Source organism: Lithobates pipiens, unplaced genomic scaffold (assembly GCF_037356315.1).
Source record: "Lithobates pipiens isolate NorthernLeopardFrog02 unplaced genomic scaffold, aLitPip1_a1.2 Scaffold_18, whole genome shotgun sequence".
In the NCBI taxonomy this organism is placed as follows: Eukaryota; Metazoa; Chordata; class Amphibia; order Anura; family Ranidae; genus Lithobates; species Lithobates pipiens.
In genome coordinates, this window is record NW_027507758.1 from 580,387,073 (window position 1) to 580,409,990 (window position 22,918).

General features: G+C 53.3%; 9 non-coding genes across 9 annotated transcripts; all 9 read left to right on the forward strand.

The window, feature by feature from the left end:
• Positions 1–1,840: 1,840 nt before the first annotated feature.
• TRNAA-AGC (transfer RNA alanine (anticodon AGC)) lies at positions 1,841–1,913 on the forward strand. Its single transcript has one exon. It is a non-coding gene; the product is annotated as a tRNA-Ala (tRNA).
• Positions 1,914–4,052: 2,139 nt separating this feature from the next.
• TRNAA-AGC (transfer RNA alanine (anticodon AGC)) lies at positions 4,053–4,125 on the forward strand. The gene has a single exon. It is a non-coding gene; the product is annotated as a tRNA-Ala (tRNA).
• A 2,138-nt stretch (positions 4,126–6,263) lies between these two features.
• TRNAA-AGC (transfer RNA alanine (anticodon AGC)) lies at positions 6,264–6,336 on the forward strand. The gene has a single exon. It is a non-coding gene; the product is annotated as a tRNA-Ala (tRNA).
• Positions 6,337–8,455: 2,119 nt separating this feature from the next.
• On the forward strand, positions 8,456–8,528 carry TRNAA-AGC (transfer RNA alanine (anticodon AGC)). Its single transcript has one exon. It is a non-coding gene; the product is annotated as a tRNA-Ala (tRNA).
• A 2,152-nt stretch (positions 8,529–10,680) lies between these two features.
• On the forward strand, positions 10,681–10,753 carry TRNAA-AGC (transfer RNA alanine (anticodon AGC)). Its single transcript has one exon. It is a non-coding gene; the product is annotated as a tRNA-Ala (tRNA).
• Positions 10,754–12,892: 2,139 nt separating this feature from the next.
• Positions 12,893–12,965, forward strand: TRNAA-AGC (transfer RNA alanine (anticodon AGC)). Its single transcript has one exon. It is a non-coding gene; the product is annotated as a tRNA-Ala (tRNA).
• A 4,351-nt stretch (positions 12,966–17,316) lies between these two features.
• Positions 17,317–17,389, forward strand: TRNAA-AGC (transfer RNA alanine (anticodon AGC)). The gene has a single exon. It is a non-coding gene; the product is annotated as a tRNA-Ala (tRNA).
• A 2,152-nt stretch (positions 17,390–19,541) lies between these two features.
• Positions 19,542–19,614, forward strand: TRNAA-AGC (transfer RNA alanine (anticodon AGC)). Its single transcript has one exon. It is a non-coding gene; the product is annotated as a tRNA-Ala (tRNA).
• Positions 19,615–21,753: 2,139 nt separating this feature from the next.
• TRNAA-AGC (transfer RNA alanine (anticodon AGC)) lies at positions 21,754–21,826 on the forward strand. The gene has a single exon. It is a non-coding gene; the product is annotated as a tRNA-Ala (tRNA).
• The last annotated feature ends 1,092 nt before the right edge of the window (positions 21,827–22,918 follow it).

Sequence of the window (22,918 nt, forward strand, 5' to 3'; positions counted from 1 at the left end):
CCTGAATCAGGTTCAACTTCTCTTTGTGTGCGAAAGAAAGGCCTTTGGGCCCGCACGCAAGCAAATATCGATTGGCATAGAAAAAGGCAACGTAGCAGAGGATGGTTTCGATCCATCGACCTCTGGGTTATGGGCCCAGCACGCTTCCGCTGCGCCACTCTGCTCTTGTCGCTGACCAACCTCAACAACCACATGTGGATGTAGTTTGCCAGCGATTCCCACGGGGAGTGGGTCCATGTGGCAAAGTCACAATGTAGACGACTAGGCGTTTCCATTGATTTTCGACCAGCGAATCCCAAGTCAAGCGTGGGCGAGAGCTGGACTCTCCTAGACCAGCTGAGCGAGGGTGGTGGCAAGTGGCCCGGCGTGGAGCATTGGTGGTTTAGTGGTAGAATTCTCGCCTGCCACGCGGGAGGCCCGGGTTCGATTCCCGGCCAATGCAATTATGGGCTCTTTGTGTTTGCAGCGCTCTCCCCCAATTTCCAGCCCCGTGGAGTGCATCAAGGCACAAGGTGTTTCTTGTCGAGAATGTACTAGGCGGTGTGAGTGCTTTTTGAAACCAGCCTTCTCCCAATTACATCATTGAAACCCATGGGGCCATACCTCTGAAGGGGCTCAGTTGTCAAAGGTCGTAGGAGGGAAAAAAAAGGGGGGTGCAAACCTTCTACGCTAGGAAAGCGGGTGGCTCTCCTGGTGTCTAGCGGCCAGAGCAGGTTGTGGATTTCGCAAAACTGACTATATTTTACACATAGCCCAGGAGACGACAGGGATCAGCCATAGCGCAAGCAACACACTCGAGCAAAGGGGGATTAGCTCAAGTGGCAGAGCGCTCGCTTTGCATGCGAGAGGTAGCGGGATCGATGCCCGCATTCTCCAAACGCAGCTTTCCTGGTTTCACGGGAGGCACCTTGCTTTTGTGTTTGATGTTGAAGCTTGGAACCGAGCGCCGTGAGCAACATGGGAAGCCGGAGTGCTCCTCATAACATGTGCCAAGGCATTGCCACGTTTTTGTGGTGGCATCTGTGGCTTCAGCCAAAGTCACGTAGGCAGTATTGGACAAAAGCAATCAATTAAAGAAAGCACGACCAGGCTTCCATGGCCAAGAGACAATATTCCATTAGGGGGAAAGGTGCCAGTGCCATGCTTACGCTGAGAGCTTTGGACTCGTTGAATCACCTGAATCAGGTTCAACTTCTCTTTGTGTGCGAAAGAAAGGCCTTTGGGCCCGCAAGCAAATATCGATTGGCATAGGAAAAGGCAACGTAGCAGAGGATGGTTTCAATCCATCGACCTCTGGGTTATGGGCCCAGCACGCTTCCGCTGCGCCACTCTGCTCTTGTCGCTGACCATCCTCATGGATTTCGACAAGCGAATCCCAAGTCAAGCGTGGGCGAGAGCTGGACTCTCCTAGGCCAGCTGAGCGAGGGTGGTGGCGCCTGGCCCGGCGTGGAGCATTGGTGGTTCAGTGGTAGAATTCTCGCCTGCCACGCGGGAGGCCCGGGTTCGATTCCCGGCCAATGCAATTATGGGCTCTTGGTGTTTGTAGCTCTCTCCCCCAATTTCCAGCCCCATGGAATGCCTCAAGGCACAAGGTGTTTCTTGTCGAGAATGTATTAGGCGGTGTGAGTGCTTTTTGAAACCACCTTCTCCCAATGACATCATTGAAACCCATGGGGCCATACTTCAGAAGGGGCTCAGTTGTCCAAGGTCTTGGGGGAGTGGCTCTCCTGGTGTCTAGCGGCCAGAGCAAGTTGTGGATTTAGCAAAACTGCCTATAGTTTACACATAGCCCAGGAGAGGACAGGGATCAGCCATAGCACAAGCAACAACCTCAAGCAAAGGGGGATTAGCTCAAATGGTAGAGCGCTCGCTTAGCATGCGAGAGGTAGCGGGATCGATGCCCGCATTCTCCAAATGCAGCTTTCCTGATTTGCCAGGAGACACCTTGCTTTTGTGTTTGATGTTGAAGCTTGGAACCGAGCGCCGTGAGCAACATGGGAAGCCGGAGTCCTCCTCATAACGCGTGCCAAGGCGTTGCCACGTTTTTGTGGTGGCAACTGTGGCTTCAGCCAAAGTCACGTAGGCAGTGTTGGACAAAAGCAATCTAGTAAACAAAGCACGAGCAGGCCTCCATGGCCAAGAGACAATATTTCATTAGCGCAAAAGGTGCCAGTGCCATGCTTACGCTGAGAGCTTTGGACTCGTTGAATCACCTGAATCAGGTTCAACTTCTCTTTGTGTGCGAAAGAAAGGCCTTTGGGCCCGCACGCAAGCAAATATCGATTGGCATAGGAAAAGGCAACGTAGCAGAGGATGGTTTCGATCCATCGACCTCTGGGTTATGGGCCCAGCACGCTTCCGCTGCGCCACTCTGCTCTTGTCGCTGACCAACCTCAACAACCACATGTGGATGTAGTTTGCCAGCGATTCCCACGGGGAGTGGGTCCATGTGGCAAAGTCACAATGTAGACGACTAGGCGTTTCCATTGATTTTCGACCAGCGAATCCCAAGTCAAGCGTGGGCGAGAGCTGGACTCTCCTAGACCAGCTGAGCGAGGGTGGTGGCAAGTGGCCCGGCGTGGAGCATTGGTGGTTCAGTGGTAGAATTCTCGCCTGCCACGCGGGAGGCCCGGGTTCGATTCCCGGCCAATGCAATTATGGGCTCTTTGTGTTTGCAGCGCTCTCCCCCAATTTCCAGCCCCGTGGAGTGCATCAAGGCACAAGGTGTTTCTTGTCGAGAATGTACTAGGCGGTGTGAGTGCTTTTTGAAACCAGCCTTCTCCCAATTACATCATTGAAACCCATGGGGCCATACCTCTGAAGGGGCTCAGTTGTCAAAGGTCGTAGGAGGGAAAAAAAAGGGGGGTGCAAACCTTCTACGCTAGGAAAGCGGGTGGCTCTCCTGGTGTCTAGCGGCCAGAGCAGGTTGTGGATTTCGCAAAACTGACTATATTTTACACATAGCCCAGGAGAGGACAGGGATCAGCCATAGCGCAAGCAACACACTCGAGCAAAGGGGGATTAGCTCAAGTGGCAGAGCGCTCGCTTTGCATGCGAGAGGTAGCGGGATCGATGCCCGCATTCTCCAAACGCAGCTTTCCTGGTTTCACGGGAGGCACCTTGCTTTTGTGTTTGATGTTGAAGCTTGGAACCGAGCGCCGTGAGCAACATGGGAAGCCGGAGTGCTCCTCATAACATGTGCCAAGGCATTGCCACGTTTTTGTGGTGGCATCTGTGGCTTCAGCCAAAGTCACGTAGGCAGTATTGGACAAAAGCAATCAATTAAAGAAAGCACGACCAGGCTTCCATGGCCAAGAGACAATATTCCATTAGGGGGAAAGGTGCCAGTGCCATGCTTACGCTGAGAGCTTTGGACTCGTTGAATCACCTGAATCAGGTTCAACTTCTCTTTGTGTGCGAAAGAAAGGCCTTTGGGCCCGCAAGCAAATATCGATTGGCATAGGAAAAGGCAACGTAGCAGAGGATGGTTTCGATCCATCGACCTCTGGGTTATGGGCCCAGCACGCTTCCGCTGCGCCACTCTGCTCTTGTCGCTGGCCATCCTCATGGATTTCGACAAGCGAATCCCAAGTCAAGCGTGGGCGAGAGCTGGACTCTCCTAGGCCAGCTGAGCGAGGGTGGTGGCGCCTGGCCCGGCGTGGAGCATTGGTGGTTCAGTGGTAGAATTCTCGCCTGCCACGCGGGAGGCCCGGGTTCGATTCCCGGCCAATGCAATTATGGGCTCTTGGTGTTTGTAGCTCTCTCCCCCAATTTCCAGCCCCATGGAATGCCTCAAGGCACAAGGTGTTTCTTGTCGAGAATGTATTAGGCGGTGTGAGTGCTTTTTGAAACCACCTTCTCCCAATGACATCATTGAAACCCATGGGGCCATACTTCAGAAGGGGCTCAGTTGTCCAAGGTCTTGGGGGAGTGGCTCTCCTGGTGTCTAGCGGCCAGAGCAAGTTGTGGATTTAGCAAAACTGCCTATAGTTTACACATAGCCCAGGAGAGGACAGGGATCAGCCATAGCACAAGCAACAACCTCAAGCAAAGGGGGATTAGCTCAAATGGTAGAGCGCTCGCTTAGCATGCGAGAGGTAGCGGGATCGATGCCCGCATTCTCCAAATGCAGCTTTCCTGATTTGCCAGGAGACACCTTGCTTTTGTGTTTGATGTTGAAGCTTGGAACCGAGCGCCGTGAGCAACATGGGAAGCCGGAGTCCTCCTCATAACGCGTGCCAAGGCGTTGCCACGTTTTTGTGGTGGCAACTGTGGCTTCAGCCAAAGTCACGTAGGCAGTGTTGGACAAAAGCAATCTAGTAAACAAAGCACGAGCAGGCCTCCATGGCCAAGAGACAATATTTCATTAGCGCAAAAGGTGCCAGTGCCATGCTTACGCTGAGAGCTTTGGACTCGTTGAATCACCTGAATCAGGTTCAACTTCTCTTTGTGTGCGAAAGAAAGGCCTTTGGGCCCGCACGCAAGCAAATATCGATTGGCATAGGAAAGGGCAACGTAGCAGAGGATGGTTTCGATCCATCGACCTCTGGGTTATGGGCCCAGCACGCTTCCGCTGCGCCACTCTGCTCTTGTCGCTGACCAACCTCAACAACCACATGTGGATGTAGTTTGCCAGCGATTCCCACGGGGAGTGGGTCCATGTGGCAAAGTCACAATGTAGACGACTAGGCGTTTCCATTGATTTTCGACCAGCGAATCCCAAGTCAAGCGTGGGCGAGAGCTGGACTCTCCTAGACCAGCTGAGCGAGGGTGGTGGCAAGTGGCCCGGCGTGGAGCATTGGTGGTTCAGTGGTAGAATTCTCGCCTGCCACGCGGGAGGCCCGGGTTCGATTCCCGGCCAATGCAATTATGGGCTCTTTGTGTTTGCAGCGCTCTCCCCCAATTTCCAGCCCCGTGGAGTGCATCAAGGCACAAGGTGTTTCTTGTCGAGAATGTACTAGGCGGTGTGAGTGCTTTTTGAAACCAGCCTTCTCCCAATTACATCATTGAAACCCATGGGGCCATACCTCTGAAGGGGCTCAGTTGTCAAAGGTCGTAGGAGGGAAAAAAAGGGGGGTGCAAACCTTCTACGCTAGGAAAGCGGGTGGCTCTCCTGGTGTCTAGCGGCCAGAGCAGGTTGTGGATTTCGCAAAACTGACTATATTTTACACATAGCCCAGGAGAGGACAGGGATCAGCCATAGCGCAAGCAACACACTCGAGCAAAGGGGGATTAGCTCAAGTGGCAGAGCGCTCGCTTTGCATGCGAGAGGTAGCGGGATCGATGCCCGCATTCTCCAAACGCAGCTTTCCTGGTTTCACGGGAGGCACCTTGCTTTTGTGTTTGATGTTGAAGCTTGGAACCGAGCGCCGTGAGCAACATGGGAAGCCGGAGTGCTCCTCATAACATGTGCCAAGGCATTGCCACGTTTTTGTGGTGGCATCTGTGGCTTCAGCCAAAGTCACGTAGGCAGTATTGGACAAAAGCAATCAATTAAAGAAAGCACGACCAGGCTTCCATGGCCAAGAGACAATATTCCATTAGGGGGAAAGGTGCCAGTGCCATGCTTACGCTGAGAGCTTTGGACTCGTTGAATCACCTGAATCAGGTTCAACTTCTCTTTGTGTGCGAAAGAAAGGCCTTTGGGCCCGCAAGCAAATATCGATTGGCATAGGAAAAGGCAACGTAGCAGAGGATGGTTTCGATCCATCGACCTCTGGGTTATGGGCCCAGCACGCTTCCGCTGCGCCACTCTGCTCTTGTCACTGACCATCCTCATGGATTTCGACAAGCGAATCCCAAGTCAAGCGTGGGCGAGAGCTGGACTCTCCTAGGCCAGCTGAGCGAGGGTGGTGGCGCCTGACCCGGCGTGGAGCATTGGTGGTTCAGTGGTAGAATTCTCGCCTGCCACGCGGGAGGCCCGGGTTCGATTCCCGGCCAATGCAATTACGGGCTCTTGGTGTTTGTAGCTCTCTCCCCCAATTTCCAGCCCCATGGAATGCCTCAAGGCACAAGGTGTTTCTTGTCGAGAATGTATTAGGCGGTGTGAGTGCTTTTTGAAACCACCTTCTCCCAATGACATCATTGAAACCCATGGGGCCATACTTCAGAAGGGGCTCAGTTGTCCAAGGTCTTGGGGGAGTGGCTCTCCTGGTGTCTAGCGGCCAGAGCAAGTTGTGGATTTAGCAAAACTGCCTATAGTTTACACATAGCCCAGGAGAGGACAGGGATCAGCCATAGCACAAGCAACAACCTCAAGCAAAGGGGGATTAGCTCAAATGGTAGAGCGCTCGCTTAGCATGCGAGAGGTAGCGGGATCGATGCCCGCATTCTCCAAATGCAGCTTTCCTGATTTGCCAGGAGACACCTTGCTTTTGTGTTTGATGTTGAAGCTTGGAACCGAGCGCCGTGAGCAACATGGGAAGCCGGAGTCCTCCTCATAACGCGTGCCAAGGCGTTGCCACGTTTTTGTGGTGGCAACTGTGGCTTCAGCCAAAGTCACGTAGGCAGTGTTGGACAAAAGCAATCTAGTAAACAAAGCACGAGCAGGCCTCCATGGCCAAGAGACAATATTTCATTAGCGCAAAAGGTGCCAGTGCCATGCTTACGCTGAGAGCTTTGGACTCGTTGAATCACCTGAATCAGGTTCAACTTCTCTTTGTGTGCGAAAGAAAGGCCTTTGGGCCCGCACGCAAGCAAATATCGATTGGCATAGGAAAGGGCAACGTAGCAGAGGATGGTTTCGATCCATCGACCTCTGGGTTATGGGCCCAGCACGCTTCCGCTGCGCCACTCTGCTCTTGTCGCTGACCAACCTCAACAACCACATGTGGATGTAGTTTGCCAGCGATTCCCACGGGGAGTGGGTCCATGTGGCAAAGTCACAATGTAGACGACTAGGCGTTTCCATTGATTTTCGACCAGCGAATCCCAAGTCAAGCGTGGGCGAGAGCTGGACTCTCCTAGACCAGCTGAGCGAGGGTGGTGGCAAGTGGCCCGGCGTGGAGCATTGGTGGTTCAGTGGTAGAATTCTCGCCTGCCACGCGGGAGGCCCGGGTTCGATTCCCGGCCAATGCAATTATGGGCTCTTTGTGTTTGCAGCGCTCTCCCCCAATTTCCAGCCCCGTGGAGTGCATCAAGGCACAAGGTGTTTCTTGTCGAGAATGTACTAGGCGGTGTGAGTGCTTTTTGAAACCAGCCTTCTCCCAATTACATCATTGAAACCCATGGGGCCATACCTCTGAAGGGGCTCAGTTGTCAAAGGTCGTAGGAGGGAAAAAAAAGGGGGGTGCAAACCTTCTACGCTAGGAAAGCGGGTGGCTCTCCTGGTGTCTAGCGGCCAGAGCAGGTTGTGGATTTCGCAAAACTGACTATATTTTACACATAGCCCAGGAGAGGACAGGGATCAGCCATAGCGCAAGCAACACACTCGAGCAAAGGGGGATTAGCTTTGCATGCGAGAGGTAGCGGGATCGATGCCCGCATTCTCCAAACGCAGCTTTCCTGGTTTCACGGGAGGCACCTTGCTTTTGTGTTTGATGTTGAAGCTTGGAACCGAGCGCCGTGAGCAACATGGGAAGCCGGAGTGCTCCTCATAACATGTGCCAAGGCATTGCCACGTTTTTGTGGTGGCATCTGTGGCTTCAGCCAAAGTCACGTAGGCAGTATTGGACAAAAGCAATCAATTAAAGAAAGCACGACCAGGCTTCCATGGCCAAGAGACAATATTCCATTAGGGGGAAAGGTGCCAGTGCCATGCTTACGCTGAGAGCTTTGGACTCGTTGAATCACCTGAATCAGGTTCAACTTCTCTTTGTGTGCGAAAGAAAGGCCTTTGGGCCCGCAAGCAAATATCGATTGGCATAGGAAAAGGCAACGTAGCAGAGGATGGTTTCGATCCATCGACCTCTGGGTTATGGGCCCAGCACGCTTCCGCTGCGCCACTCTGCTCTTGTCGCTGACCATCCTCATGGATTTCGACAAGCGAATCCCAAGTCAAGCGTGGGCGAGAGCTGGACTCTCCTAGGCCAGCTGAGCGAGGGTGGTGGCGCCTGGCCCGGCGTGGAGCATTGGTGGTTCAGTGGTAGAATTCTCGCCTGCCACGCGGGAGGCCCGGGTTCGATTCCCGGCCAATGCAATTATGGGCTCTTGGTGTTTGTAGCTCTCTCCCCCAATTTCCAGCCCCATGGAATGCCTCAAGGCACAAGGTGTTTCTTGTCGAGAATGTATTAGGCGGTGTGAGTGCTTTTTGAAACCACCTTCTCCCAATGACATCATTGAAACCCATGGGGCCATACTTCAGAAGGGGCTCAGTTGTCCAAGGTCTTGGGGGAGTGGCTCTCCTGGTGTCTAGCGGCCAGAGCAAGTTGTGGATTTAGCAAAACTGCCTATAGTTTACACATAGCCCAGGAGAGGACAGGGATCAGCCATAGCACAAGCAACAACCTCAAGCAAAGGGGGATTAGCTCAAATGGTAGAGCGCTCGCTTAGCATGCGAGAGGTAGCGGGATCGATGCCCGCATTCTCCAAATGCAGCTTTCCTGATTTGCCAGGAGACACCTTGCTTTTGTGTTTGATGTTGAAGCTTGGAACCGAGCGCCGTGAGCAACATGGGAAGCCGGAGTCCTCCTCATAACGCGTGCCAAGGCGTTGCCACGTTTTTGTGGTGGCAACTGTGGCTTCAGCCAAAGTCACGTAGGCAGTGTTGGACAAAAGCAATCTAGTAAACAAAGCACGAGCAGGCCTCCATGGCCAAGAGACAATATTTCATTAGCGCAAAAGGTGCCAGTGCCATGCTTACGCTGAGAGCTTTGGACTCGTTGAATCACCTGAATCAGGTTCAACTTCTCTTTGTGTGCGAAAGAAAGGCCTTTGGGCCCGCACGCAAGCAAATATCGATTGGCATAGGAAAGGGCAACGTAGCAGAGGATGGTTTCGATCCATCGACCTCTGGGTTATGGGCCCAGCACGCTTCCGCTGCGCCACTCTGCTCTTGTCGCTGACCAACCTCAACAACCACATGTGGATGTAGTTTGCCAGCGATTCCCACGGGGAGTGGGTCCATGTGGCAAAGTCACAATGTAGACGACTAGGCGTTTCCATTGATTTTCGACCAGCGAATCCCAAGTCAAGCGTGGGCGAGAGCTGGACTCTCCTAGACCAGCTGAGCGAGGGTGGTGGCAAGTGGCCCGGCGTGGAGCATTGGTGGTTCAGTGGTAGAATTCTCGCCTGCCACGCGGGAGGCCCGGGTTCGATTCCCGGCCAATGCAATTATGGGCTCTTTGTGTTTGCAGCGCTCTCCCCCAATTTCCAGCCCCGTGGAGTGCATCAAGGCACAAGGTGTTTCTTGTCGAGAATGTACTAGGCGGTGTGAGTGCTTTTTGAAACCAGCCTTCTCCCAATTACATCATTGAAACCCATGGGGCCATACCTCTGAAGGGGCTCAGTTGTCAAAGGTCGTAGGAGGGAAAAAAAAGGGGGGTGCAAACCTTCTACGCTAGGAAAGCGGGTGGCTCTCCTGGTGTCTAGCGGCCAGAGCAGGTTGTGGATTTCGCAAAACTGACTATATTTTACACATAGCCCAGGAGAGGACAGGGATCAGCCATAGCGCAAGCAACACACTCGAGCAAAGGGGGATTAGCTCAAGTGGCAGAGCGCTCGCTTTGCATGCGAGAGGTAGCGGGATCGATGCCCGCATTCTCCAAACGCAGCTTTCCTGGTTTCACGGGAGGCACCTTGCTTTTGTGTTTGATGTTGAAGCTTGGAACCGAGCGCCGTGAGCAACATGGGAAGCCGGAGTGCTCCTCATAACATGTGCCAAGGCATTGCCACGTTTTTGTGGTGGCATCTGTGGCTTCAGCCAAAGTCACGTAGGCAGTATTGGACAAAAGCAATCAATTAAAGAAAGCACGACCAGGCTTCCATGGCCAAGAGACAATATTCCATTAGGGGGAAAGGTGCCAGTGCCATGCTTACGCTGAGAGCTTTGGACTCGTTGAATCACCTGAATCAGGTTCAACTTCTCTTTGTGTGCGAAAGAAAGGCCTTTGGGCCCGCAAGCAAATATCGATTGGCATAGGAAAAGGCAACGTAGCAGAGGATGGTTTCGATCCATCGACCTCTGGGTTATGGGCCCAGCACGCTTCCGCTGCGCCACTCTGCTCTTGTCGCTGGCCATCCTCATGGATTTCGACAAGCGAATCCCAAGTCAAGCGTGGGCGAGAGCTGGACTCTCCTAGGCCAGCTGAGCGAGGGTGGTGGCGCCTGGCCCGGCGTGGAGCATTGGTGGTTCAGTGGTAGAATTCTCGCCTGCCACGCGGGAGGCCCGGGTTCGATTCCCGGCCAATGCAATTATGGGCTCTTGGTGTTTGTAGCTCTCTCCCCCAATTTCCAGCCCCATGGAATGCCTCAAGGCACAAGGTGTTTCTTGTCGAGAATGTATTAGGCGGTGTGAGTGCTTTTTGAAACCACCTTCTCCCAATGACATCATTGAAACCCATGGGGCCATACTTCAGAAGGGGCTCAGTTGTCCAAGGTCTTGGGGGAGTGGCTCTCCTGGTGTCTAGCGGCCAGAGCAAGTTGTGGATTTAGCAAAACTGCCTATAGTTTACACATAGCCCAGGAGAGGACAGGGATCAGCCATAGCACAAGCAACAACCTCAAGCAACAACCTCAAGCAAAGGGGGATTAGCTCAAATGGTAGAGCGCTCGCTTAGCATGCGAGAGGTAGCGGGATCGATGCCCGCATTCTCCAAATGCAGCTTTCCTGATTTGCCAGGAGACACCTTGCTTTTGTGTTTGATGTTGAAGCTTGGAACCGAGCGCCGTGAGCAACATGGGAAGCCGGAGTCCTCCTCATAACGCGTGCCAAGGCGTTGCCACGTTTTTGTGGTGGCAACTGTGGCTTCAGCCAAAGTCACGTAGGCAGTGTTGGACAAAAGCAATCTAGTAAACAAAGCACGAGCAGGCCTCCATGGCCAAGAGACAATATTTCATTAGCGCAAAAGGTGCCAGTGCCATGCTTACGCTGAGAGCTTTGGACTCGTTGAATCACCTGAATCAGGTTCAACTTCTCTTTGTGTGCGAAAGAAAGGCCTTTGGGCCCGCACGCAAGCAAATATCGATTGGCATAGGAAAGGGCAACGTAGCAGAGGATGGTTTCGATCCATCGACCTCTGGGTTATGGGCCCAGCACGCTTCCGCTGCGCCACTCTGCTCTTGTCGCTGACCAACCTCAACAACCACATGTGGATGTAGTTTGCCAGCGATTCCCACGGGGAGTGGGTCCATGTGGCAAAGTCACAATGTAGACGACTAGGCGTTTCCATTGATTTTCGACCAGCGAATCCCAAGTCAAGCGTGGGCGAGAGCTGGACTCTCCTAGACCAGCTGAGCGAGGGTGGTGGCAAGTGGCCCGGCGTGGAGCATTGGTGGTTCAGTGGTAGAATTCTCGCCTGCCACGCGGGAGGCCCGGGTTCGATTCCCGGCCAATGCAATTATGGGCTCTTTGTGTTTGCAGCGCTCTCCCCCAATTTCCAGCCCCGTGGAGTGCATCAAGGCACAAGGTGTTTCTTGTCGAGAATGTACTAGGCGGTGTGAGTGCTTTTTGAAACCAGCCTTCTCCCAAATACATCATTGAAACCCATGGGGCCATACCTCTGAAGGGGCTCAGTTGTCAAAGGTCGTAGGAGGGAAAAAAAAGGGGGGTGCAAACCTTCTACGCTAGGAAAGCGGGTGGCTCTCCTGGTGTCTAGCGGCCAGAGCAGGTTGTGGATTTCGCAAAACTGACTATATTTTACACATAGCCCAGGAGAGGACAGGGATCAGCCATAGCGCAAGCAACACACTCGAGCAAAGGGGGATTAGCTCAAGTGGCAGAGCGCTCGCTTTGCATGCGAGAGGTAGCGGGATCGATGCCCGCATTCTCCAAACGCAGCTTTCCTGGTTTCACGGGAGGCACCTTGCTTTTGTGTTTGATGTTGAAGCTTGGAACCGAGCGCCGTGAGCAACATGGGAAGCCGGAGTGCTCCTCATAACATGTGCCAAGGCATTGCCACGTTTTTGTGGTGGCATCTGTGGCTTCAGCCAAAGTCACGTAGGCAGTATTGGACAAAAGCAATCAATTAAAGAAAGCACGACCAGGCTTCCATGGCCAAGAGACAATATTCCATTAGGGGGAAAGGTGCCAGTGCCATGCTTACGCTGAGAGCTTTGGACTCGTTGAATCACCTGAATCAGGTTCAACTTCTCTTTGTGTGCGAAAGAAAGGCCTTTGGGCCCGCAAGCAAATATCGATTGGCATAGGAAAAGGCAACGTAGCAGAGGATGGTTTCGATCCATCGACCTCTGGGTTATGGGCCCAGCACGCTTCCGCTGCGCCACTCTGCTCTTGTCGCTGGCCATCCTCATGGATTTCGACAAGCGAATCCCAAGTCAAGCGTGGGCGAGAGCTGGACTCTCCTAGGCCAGCTGAGCGAGGGTGGTGGCGCCTGGCCCGGCGTGGAGCATTGGTGGTTCAGTGGTAGAATTCTCGCCTGCCACGCGGGAGGCCCGGGTTCGATTCCCGGCCAATGCAATTATGGGCTCTTGGTGTTTGTAGCTCTCTCCCCCAATTTCCAGCCCCATGGAATGCCTCAAGGCACAAGGTGTTTCTTGTCGAGAATGTATTAGGCGGTGTGAGTGCTTTTTGAAACCACCTTCTCCCAATGACATCATTGAAACCCATGGGGCCATACTTCAGAAGGGGCTCAGTTGTCCAAGGTCTTGGGGGAGTGGCTCTCCTGGTGTCTAGCGGCCAGAGCAAGTTGTGGATTTAGCAAAACTGCCTATAGTTTACACATAGCCCAGGAGAGGACAGGGATCAGCCATAGCACAAGCAACAACCTCAAGCAAAGGGGGATTAGCTCAAATGGTAGAGCGCTCGCTTAGCATGCGAGAGGTAGCGGGATCGATGCCCGCATTCTCCAAATGCAGCTTTCCTGATTTGCCAGGAGACACCTTGCTTTTGTGTTTGATGTTGAAGCTTGGAACCGAGCGCCGTGAGCAACATGGGAAGCCGGAGTCCTCCTCATAACGCGTGCCAAGGCGTTGCCACGTTTTTGTGGTGGCAACTGTGGCTTCAGCCAAAGTCACGTAGGCAGTGTTGGACAAAAGCAATCTAGTAAACAAAGCACGAGCAGGCCTCCATGGCCAAGAGACAATATTTCATTAGCGCAAAAGGTGCCAGTGCCATGCTTACGCTGAGAGCTTTGGACTCGTTGAATCACCTGAATCAGGTTCAACTTCTCTTTGTGTGCGAAAGAAAGGCCTTTGGGCCCGCACGCAAGCAAATATCGATTGGCATAGAAAAAGGCAACGTAGCAGAGGATGGTTTCGATCCATCGACCTCTGGGTTATGGGCCCAGCACGCTTCCGCTGCGCCACTCTGCTCTTGTCGCTGACCAACCTCAACAACCACATGTGGATGTAGTTTGCCAGCGATTCCCACGGGGAGTGGGTCCATGTGGCAAAGTCACAATGTAGACGACTAGGCGTTTCCATTGATTTTCGACCAGCGAATCCCAAGTCAAGCGTGGGCGAGAGCTGGACTCTCCTAGACCAGCTGAGCGAGGGTGGTGGCAAGTGGCCCGGCGTGGAGCATTGGTGGTTCAGTGGTAGAATTCTCGCCTGCCACGCGGGAGGCCCGGGTTCGATTCCCGGCCAATGCAATTATGGGCTCTTTGTGTTTGCAGCGCTCTCCCCCAATTTCCAGCCCCGTGGAGTGCATCAAGGCACAAGGTGTTTCTTGTCGAGAATGTACTAGGCGGTGTGAGTGCTTTTTGAAACCAGCCTTCTCCCAATTACATCATTGAAACCCATGGGGCCATACCTCTGAAGGGGCTCAGTTGTCAAAGGTCGTAGGAGGGAAAAAAAAGGGGGGTGCAAACCTTCTACGCTAGGAAAGCGGGTGGCTCTCCTGGTGTCTAGCGGCCAGAGCAGGTTGTGGATTTCGCAAAACTGACTATATTTTACACATAGCCCAGGAGAGGACAGGGATCAGCCATAGCGCAAGCAACACACTCGAGCAAAGGGGGATTAGCTCAAGTGGCAGAGCGCTCGCTTTGCATGCGAGAGGTAGCGGGATCGATGCCCGCATTCTCCAAACGCAGCTTTCCTGGTTTCACGGGAGGCACCTTGCTTTTGTGTTTGATGTTGAAGCTTGGAACCGAGCGCCGTGAGCAACATGGGAAGCCGGAGTGCTCCTCATAACATGTGCCAAGGCATTGCCACGTTTTTGTGGTGGCATCTGTGGCTTCAGCCAAAGTCACGTAGGCAGTATTGGACAAAAGCAATCAATTAAAGAAAGCACGACCAGGCTTCCATGGCCAAGAGACAATATTCCATTAGGGGGAAAGGTGCCAGTGCCATGCTTACGCTGAGAGCTTTGGACTCGTTGAATCACCTGAATCAGGTTCAACTTCTCTTTGTGTGCGAAAGAAAGGCCTTTGGGCCCGCAAGCAAATATCGATTGGCATAGGAAAAGGCAACGTAGCAGAGGATGGTTTCGATCCATCGACCTCTGGGTTATGGGCCCAGCACGCTTCCGCTGCGCCACTCTGCTCTTGTCGCTGACCATCCTCATGGATTTCGACAAGCGAATCCCAAGTCAAGCGTGGGCGAGAGCTGGACTCTCCTAGGCCAGCTGAGCGAGGGTGGTGGCGCCTGGCCCGGCGTGGAGCATTGGTGGTTCAGTGGTAGAATTCTCGCCTGCCACGCGGGAGGCCCGGGTTCGATTCCCGGCCAATGCAATTATGGGCTCTTGGTGTTTGTAGCTCTCTCCCCCAATTTCCAGCCCCATGGAATGCCTCAAGGCACAAGGTGTTTCTTGTCGAGAATGTATTAGGCGGTGTGAGTGCTTTTTGAAACCACCTTCTCCCAATGACATCATTGAAACCCATGGGGCCATACTTCAGAAGGGGCTCAGTTGTCCAAGGTCTTGGGGGAGTGGCTCTCCTGGTGTCTAGCGGCCAGAGCAAGTTGTGGATTTAGCAAAACTGCCTATAGTTTACACATAGCCCAGGAGAGGACAGGGATCAGCCATAGCACAAGCAACAACCTCAAGCAAAGGGGGATTAGCTCAAATGGTAGAGCGCTCGCTTAGCATGCGAGAGGTAGTGGGATCGATGCCCGCATTCTCCAAATGCAGCTTTCCTGATTTGCCAGGAGACACCTTGCTTTTGTGTTTGATGTTGAAGCTTGGAACCGAGCGCCGTGAGCAACATGGGAAGCCGGAGTCCTCCTCATAACGCGTGCCAAGGCGTTGCCACGTTTTTGTGGTGGCAACTGTGGCTTCAGCCAAAGTCACGTAGGCAGTGTTGGACAAAAGCAATCTAGTAAACAAAGCACGAGCAGGCCTCCATGGCCAAGAGACAATATTTCATTAGCGCAAAAGGTGCCAGTGCCATGCTTACGCTGAGAGCTTTGGACTCGTTGAATCACCTGAATCAGGTTCAACTTCTCTTTGTGTGCGAAAGAAAGGCCTTTGGGCCCGCACGCAAGCAAATATCGATTGGCATAGGAAAGGGCAACGTAGCAGAGGATGGTTTCGATCCATCGACCTCTGGGTTATGGGCCCAGCACGCTTCCGCTGCGCCACTCTGCTCTTGTCGCTGACCAACCTCAACAACCACATGTGGATGTAGTTTGCCAGCGATTCCCACGGGGAGTGGGTCCATGTGGCAAAGTCACAATGTAGACGACTAGGCGTTTCCATTGATTTTCGACCAGCGAATCCCAAGTCAAGCGTGGGCGAGAGCTGGACTCTCCTAGACCAGCTGAGCGAGGGTGGTGGCAAGTGGCCCGGCGTGGAGCATTGGTGGTTCAGTGGTAGAATTCTCACCTGCCACGCGGGAGGCCCGGGTTCGATTCCCGGCCAATGCAATTATGGGCTCTTTGTGTTTGCAGCGCTCTCCCCCAATTTCCAGCCCCGTGGAGTGCATCAAGGCACAAGGTGTTTCTTGTCGAGAATGTACTAGGCGGTGTGAGTGCTTTTTGAAACCAGCCTTCTCCCAATTACATCATTGAAACCCATGGGGCCATACCTCTGAAGGGGCTCAGTTGTCAAAGGTCGTAGGAGGGAAAAAAAAGGGGGGTGCAAACCTTCTACGCTAGGAAAGCGGGTGGCTCTCCTGGTGTCTAGCGGCCAGAGCAGGTTGTGGATTTCGCAAAACTGACTATATTTTACACATAGCCCAGGAGAGGACAGGGATCAGCCATAGCGCAAGCAACACACTCAAGCAAAGGGGGATTAGCTCAAGTGGCAGAGCGCTCGCTTTGCATGCGAGAGGTAGCGGGATCGATGCCCGCATTCTCCAAACGCAGCTTTCCTGGTTTCACGGGAGGCACCTTGCTTTTGTGTTTGATGTTGAAGCTTGGAACCGAGCGCCGTGAGCAACATGGGAAGCCGGAGTGCTCCTCATAACATGTGCCAAGGCATTGCCACGTTTTTGTGGTGGCATCTGTGGCTTCAGCCAAAGTCACGTAGGCAGTATTGGACAAAAGCAATCAATTAAAGAAAGCACGACCAGGCTTCCATGGCCAAGAGACAATATTCCATTAGGGGGAAAGGTGCCAGTGCCATGCTTACGCTGAGAGCTTTGGACTCGTTGAATCACCTGAATCAGGTTCAACTTCTCTTTGTGTGCGAAAGAAAGGCCTTTGGGCCCGCAAGCAAATATCGATTGGCATAGGAAAAGGCAACGTAGCAGAGGATGGTTTCGATCCATCGACCTCTGGGTTATGGGCCCAGCACGCTTCCGCTGCGCCACTCTGCTCTTGTCGCTGGCCATCCTCATGGATTTCGACAAGCGAATCCCAAGTCAAGCGTGGGCGAGAGCTGGACTCTCCTAGGCCAGCTGAGCGAGGGTGGTGGCGCCTGGCCCGGCGTGGAGCATTGGTGGTTCAGTGGTAGAATTCTCGCCTGCCACGCGGGAGGCCCGGGTTCGATTCCCGGCCAATGCAATTATGGGCTCTTGGTGTTTGTAGCTCTCTCCCCCAATTTCCAGCCCCATGGAATGCCTCAAGGCACAAGGTGTTTCTTGTCGAGAATGTATTAGGCGGTGTGAGTGCTTTTTGAAACCACCTTCTCCCAATGACATCATTGAAACCCATGGGGCCATACTTCAGAAGGGGCTCAGTTGTCCAAGGTCTTGGGGGAGTGGCTCTCCTGGTGTCTAGCGGCCAGAGCAAGTTGTGGATTTAGCAAAACTGCCTATAGTTTACACATAGCCCAGGAGAGGACAGGGATCAGCCATAGCACAAGCAACAACCTCAAGCAAAGGGGGATTAGCTCAAATGGTAGAGCGCTCGCTTAGCATGCGAGAGGTAGCGGGATCGATGCCCGCATTCTCCAAATGCAGCTTTCCTGATTTGCCAGGAGACACCTTGCTTTTGTGTTTGATGTTGAAGCTTGGAACCGAGCGCCGTGAGCAACATGGGAAGCCGGAGTCCTCCTCATAACGCGTGCCAAGGCGTTGCCACGTTTTTGTGGTGGCAACTGTGGCTTCAGCCAAAGTCACGTAGGCAGTGTTGGACAAAAGCAATCTAGTAAACAAAGCACGAGCAGGCCTCCATGGCCAAGAGACAAAATTTCATTAGCGCAAAAGGTGCCAGTGCCATGCTTACGCTGAGAGCTTTGGACTCGTTGAATCACCTGAATCAGGTTCAACTTCTCTTTGTGTGCGAAAGAAAGGCCTTTGGGCCCGCACGCAAGCAAATATCGATTGGCATAGAAAAAGGCAACGTAGCAGAGGATGGTTTCGATCCATCGACCTCTGGGTTATGGGCCCAGCACGCTTCCGCTGCGCCACTCTGCTCTTGTCGCTGACCAACCTCAACAACCACATGTGGATGTAGTTTGCCAGCGATTCCCACGGGGAGTGGGTCCATGTGGCAAAGTCACAATGTAGACGACTAGGCGTTTCCATTGATTTTCGACCAGCGAATCCCAAGTCAAGCGTGGGCGAGAGCTGGACTCTCCTAGACCAGCTGAGCGAGGGTGGTGGCAAGTGGCCCGGCGTGGAGCATTGGTGGTTCAGTGGTAGAATTCTCGCCTGCCACGCGGGAGGCCCGGGTTCGATTCCCGGCCAATGCAATTATGGGCTCTTTGTGTTTGCAGCGCTCTCCCCCAATTTCCAGCCCCGTGGAGTGCATCAAGGCACAAGGTGTTTCTTGTCGAGAATGTACTAGGCGGTGTGAGTGCTTTTTGAAACCAGCCTTCTCCCAATTACATCATTGAAACCCATGGGGCCATACCTCTGAAGGGGCTCAGTTGTCAAAGGTCGTAGGAGGGAAAAAAAAGGGGGGTGCAAACCTTCTACGCTAGGAAAGCGGGTGGCTCTCCTGGTGTCTAGCGGCCAGAGCAGGTTGTGGATTTCGCAAAACTGACTATATTTTACACATAGCCCAGGAGAGGACAGGGATCAGCCATAGCGCAAGCAACACACTCGAGCAAAGGGGGATTAGCTCAAGTGGCAGAGCGCTCGCTTTGCATGCGAGAGGTAGCGGGATCGATGCCCGCATTCTCCAAACGCAGCTTTCCTGGTTTCACGGGAGGCACCTTGCTTTTGTGTTTGATGTTGAAGCTTGGAACCGAGCGCCGTGAGCAACATGGGAAGCCGGAGTGCTCCTCATAACATGTGCCAAGGCATTGCCACGTTTTTGTGGTGGCATCTGTGGCTTCAGCCAAAGTCACGTAGGCAGTATTGGACAAAAGCAATCAATTAAAGAAAGCACGACCAGGCTTCCATGGCCAAGAGACAATATTCCATTAGGGGGAAAGGTGCCAGTGCCATGCTTACGCTGAGAGCTTTGGACTCGTTGAATCACCTGAATCAGGTTCAACTTCTCTTTGTGTGCGAAAGAAAGGCCTTTGGGCCCGCAAGCAAATATCGATTGGCATAGGAAAAGGCAACGTAGCAGAGGATGGTTTCGATCCATCGACCTCTGGGTTATGGGCCCAGCACGCTTCCGCTGCGCCACTCTGCTCTTGTCGCTGACCATCCTCATGGATTTCGACAAGCGAATCCCAAGTCAAGCGTGGGCGAGAGCTGGACTCTCCTAGGCCAGCTGAGCGAGGGTGGTGGCGCCTGGCCCGGCGTGGAGCATTGGTGGTTCAGTGGTAGAATTCTCGCCTGCCACGCGGGAGGCCCGGGTTCGATTCCCGGCCAATGCAATTATGGGCTCTTGGTGTTTGTAGCTCTCTCCCCCAATTTCCAGCCCCATGGAATGCCTCAAGGCACAAGGTGTTTCTTGTCGAGAATGTATTAGGCGGTGTGAGTGCTTTTTGAAACCACCTTCTCCCAATGACATCATTGAAACCCATGGGGCCATACTTCAGAAGGGGCTCAGTTGTCCAAGGTCTTGGGGGAGTGGCTCTCCTGGTGTCTAGCGGCCAGAGCAAGTTGTGGATTTAGCAAAACTGCCTATAGTTTACACATAGCCCAGGAGAGGACAGGGATCAGCCATAGCACAAGCAACAACCTCAAGCAACAACCTCAAGCAAAGGGGGATTAGCTCAAATGGTAGAGCGCTCGCTTAGCATGCGAGAGGTAGCGGGATCGATGCCCGCATTCTCCAAATGCAGCTTTCCTGATTTGCCAGGAGACACCTTGCTTTTGTGTTTGATGTTGAAGCTTGGAACCGAGCGCCGTGAGCAACATGGGAAGCCAGAGTCCTCCTCATAACGCGTGCCAAGGCGTTGCCACGTTTTTGTGGTGGCAACTGTGGCTTCAGCCAAAGTCACGTAGGCAGTGTTGGACAAAAGCAATCTAGTAAACAAAGCACGAGCAGGCCTCCATGGCCAAGAGACAATATTTCATTAGCGCAAAAGGTGCCAGTGCCATGCTTACGCTGAGAGCTTTGGACTCGTTGAATCACCTGAATCAGGTTCAACTTCTCTTTGTGTGCGAAAGAAAGGCCTTTGGGCCCGCACGCAAGCAAATATCGATTGGCATAGGAAAGGGCAACGTAGCAGAGGATGGTTTCGATCCATCGACCTCTGGGTTATGGGCCCAGCACGCTTCCGCTGCGCCACTCTGCTCTTGTCGCTGACCAACCTCAACAACCACATGTGGATGTAGTTTGCCAGCGATTCCCACGGGGAGTGGGTCCATGTGGCAAAGTCACAATGTAGACGACTAGGCGTTTCCATTGATTTTCGACCAGCGAATCCCAAGTCAAGCGTGGGCGAGAGCTGGACTCTCCTAGACCAGCTGAGCGAGGGTGGTGGCAAGTGGCCCGGCGTGGAGCATTGGTGGTTCAGTGGTAGAATTCTCGCCTGCCACGCGGGAGGCCCGGGTTCGATTCCCGGCCAATGCAATTATGGGCTCTTTGTGTTTGCAGCGCTCTCCCCCAATTTCCAGCCCCATGGAGTGCATCAAGGCACAAGGTGTTTCTTGTCGAGAATGTACTAGGCGGTGTGAGTGCTTTTTGAAACCAGCCTTCTCCCAATTACATCATTGAAACCCATGGGGCCATACCTCTGAAGGGGCTCAGTTGTCAAAGGTCGTAGGAGGGAAAAAAAAGGGGGGTGCAAACCTTCTACGCTAGGAAAGCGGGTGGCTCTCCTGGTGTCTAGCGGCCAGAGCAGGTTGTGGATTTCGCAAAACTGACTATATTTTACACATAGCCCAGGAGAGGACAGGGATCAGCCATAGCGCAAGCAACACACTCGAGCAAAGGGGGATTAGCTCAAGTGGCAGAGCGCTCGCTTTGCATGCGAGAGGTAGCGGGATCGATGCCCGCATTCTCCAAACGCAGCTTTCCTGGTTTCACGGGAGGCACCTTGCTTTTGTGTTTGATGTTGAAGCTTGGAACCGAGCGCCGTGAGCAACATGGGAAGCCGGAGTGCTCCTCATAACATGTGCCAAGGCATTGCCACGTTTTTGTGGTGGCATCTGTGGCTTCAGCCAAAGTCACGTAGGCAGTATTGGACAAAAGCAATCAATTAAAGAAAGCACGACCAGGCTTCCATGGCCAAGAGACAATATTCCATTAGGGGGAAAGGTGCCAGTGCCATGCTTACGCTGAGAGCTTTGGACTCGTTGAATCACCTGAATCAGGTTCAACTTCTCTTTGTGTGCGAAAGAAAGGCCTTTGGGCCCGCAAGCAAATATCGATTGGCATAGGAAAAGGCAACGTAGCAGAGGATGGTTTCGATCCATCGACCTCTGGGTTATGGGCCCAGCACGCTTCCGCTGCGCCACTCTGCTCTTGTTGCTGGCCATCCTCATGGATTTCGACAAGCGAATCCCAAGTCAAGCGTGGGCGAGAGCTGGACTCTCCTAGGCCAGCTGAGCGAGGGTGGTGGCGCCTGGCCCGGCGTGGAGCATTGGTGGTTCAGTGGTAGAATTCTCGCCTGCCACGCGGGAGGCCCGGGTTCGATTCCCGGCCAATGCAATTATGGGCTCTTGGTGTTTGTAGCTCTCTCCCCCAATTTCCAGCCCCATGGAATGCCTCAAGGCACAAGGTGTTTCTTGTCGAGAATGTATTAGGCGGTGTGAGTGCTTTTTGAAACCACCTTCTCCCAATGACATCATTGAAACCCATGGGGCCATACTTCAGAAGGGGCTCAGTTGTCCAAGGTCTTGGGGGAGTGGCTCTCCTGGTGTCTAGCGGCCAGAGCAAGTTGTGGATTTAGCAAAACTGCCTATAGTTTACACATAGCCCAGGAGAGGACAGGGATCAGCCATAGCACAAGCAACAACCTCAAGCAAAGGGGGATTAGCTCAAATGGTAGAGCGCTCGCTTAGCATGCGAGAGGTAGCGGGATCGATGCCCGCATTCTCCAAATGCAGCTTTCCTGATTTGCCAGGAGACACCTTGCTTTTGTGTTTGATGTTGAAGCTTGGAACCGAGCGCCGTGAGCAACATGGGAAGCCGGAGTCCTCCTCATAACGCGTGCCAAGGCGTTGCCACGTTTTTGTGGTGGCAACTGTGGCTTCAGCCAAAGTCACGTAGGCAGTGTTGGACAAAAGCAATCTAGTAAACAAAGCACGAGCAGGCCTCCATGGCCAAGAGACAAAATTTCATTAGCGCAAAAGGTGCCAGTGCCATGCTTACGCTGAGAGCTTTGGACTCGTTGAATCACCTGAATCAGGTTCAACTTCTCTTTGTGTGCGAAAGAAAGGCCTTTGGGCCCGCACGCAAGCAAATATCGATTGGCATAGGAAAAGGCAACGTAGCAGAGGATGGTTTCGATCCATCGACCTCTGGGTTATGGGCCCAGCACGCTTCCGCTGCGCCACTCTGCTCTTGTCGCTGACCAACCTCAACAACCACATGTGGATGTAGTTTGCCAGCGATTCCCACGGGGAGTGGGTCCATGTGGCAAAGTCACAATGTAGACGACTAGGCGTTTCCATTGATTTTCGACCAGCGAATCCCAAGTCAAGCGTGGGCGAGAGCTGGACTCTCCTAGACCAGCTGAGCGAGGGTGGTGGCAAGTGGCCCGGCGTGGAGCATTGGTGGTTCAGTGGTAGAATTCTCGCCTGCCACGCGGGAGGCCCGGGTTCGATTCCCGGCCAATGCAATTATGGGCTCTTTGTGTTTGCAGCGCTCTCCCCCAATTTCCAGCCCCGTGGAGTGCATCAAGGCACAAGGTGTTTCTTGTCGAGAATGTACTAGGCGGTGTGAGTGCTTTTTGAAACCAGCCTTCTCCCAATTACATCATTGAAACCCATGGGGCCATACCTCTGAAGGGGCTCAGTTGTCAAAGGTCGTAGGAGGGAAAAAAAAGGGGGGTGCAAACCTTCTACGCTAGGAAAGCGGGTGGCTCTCCTGGTGTCTAGCGGCCAGAGCAGGTTGTGGATTTCGCAAAACTGACTATATTTTACACATAGCCCAGGAGAGGACAGGGATCAGCCATAGCGCAAGCAACACA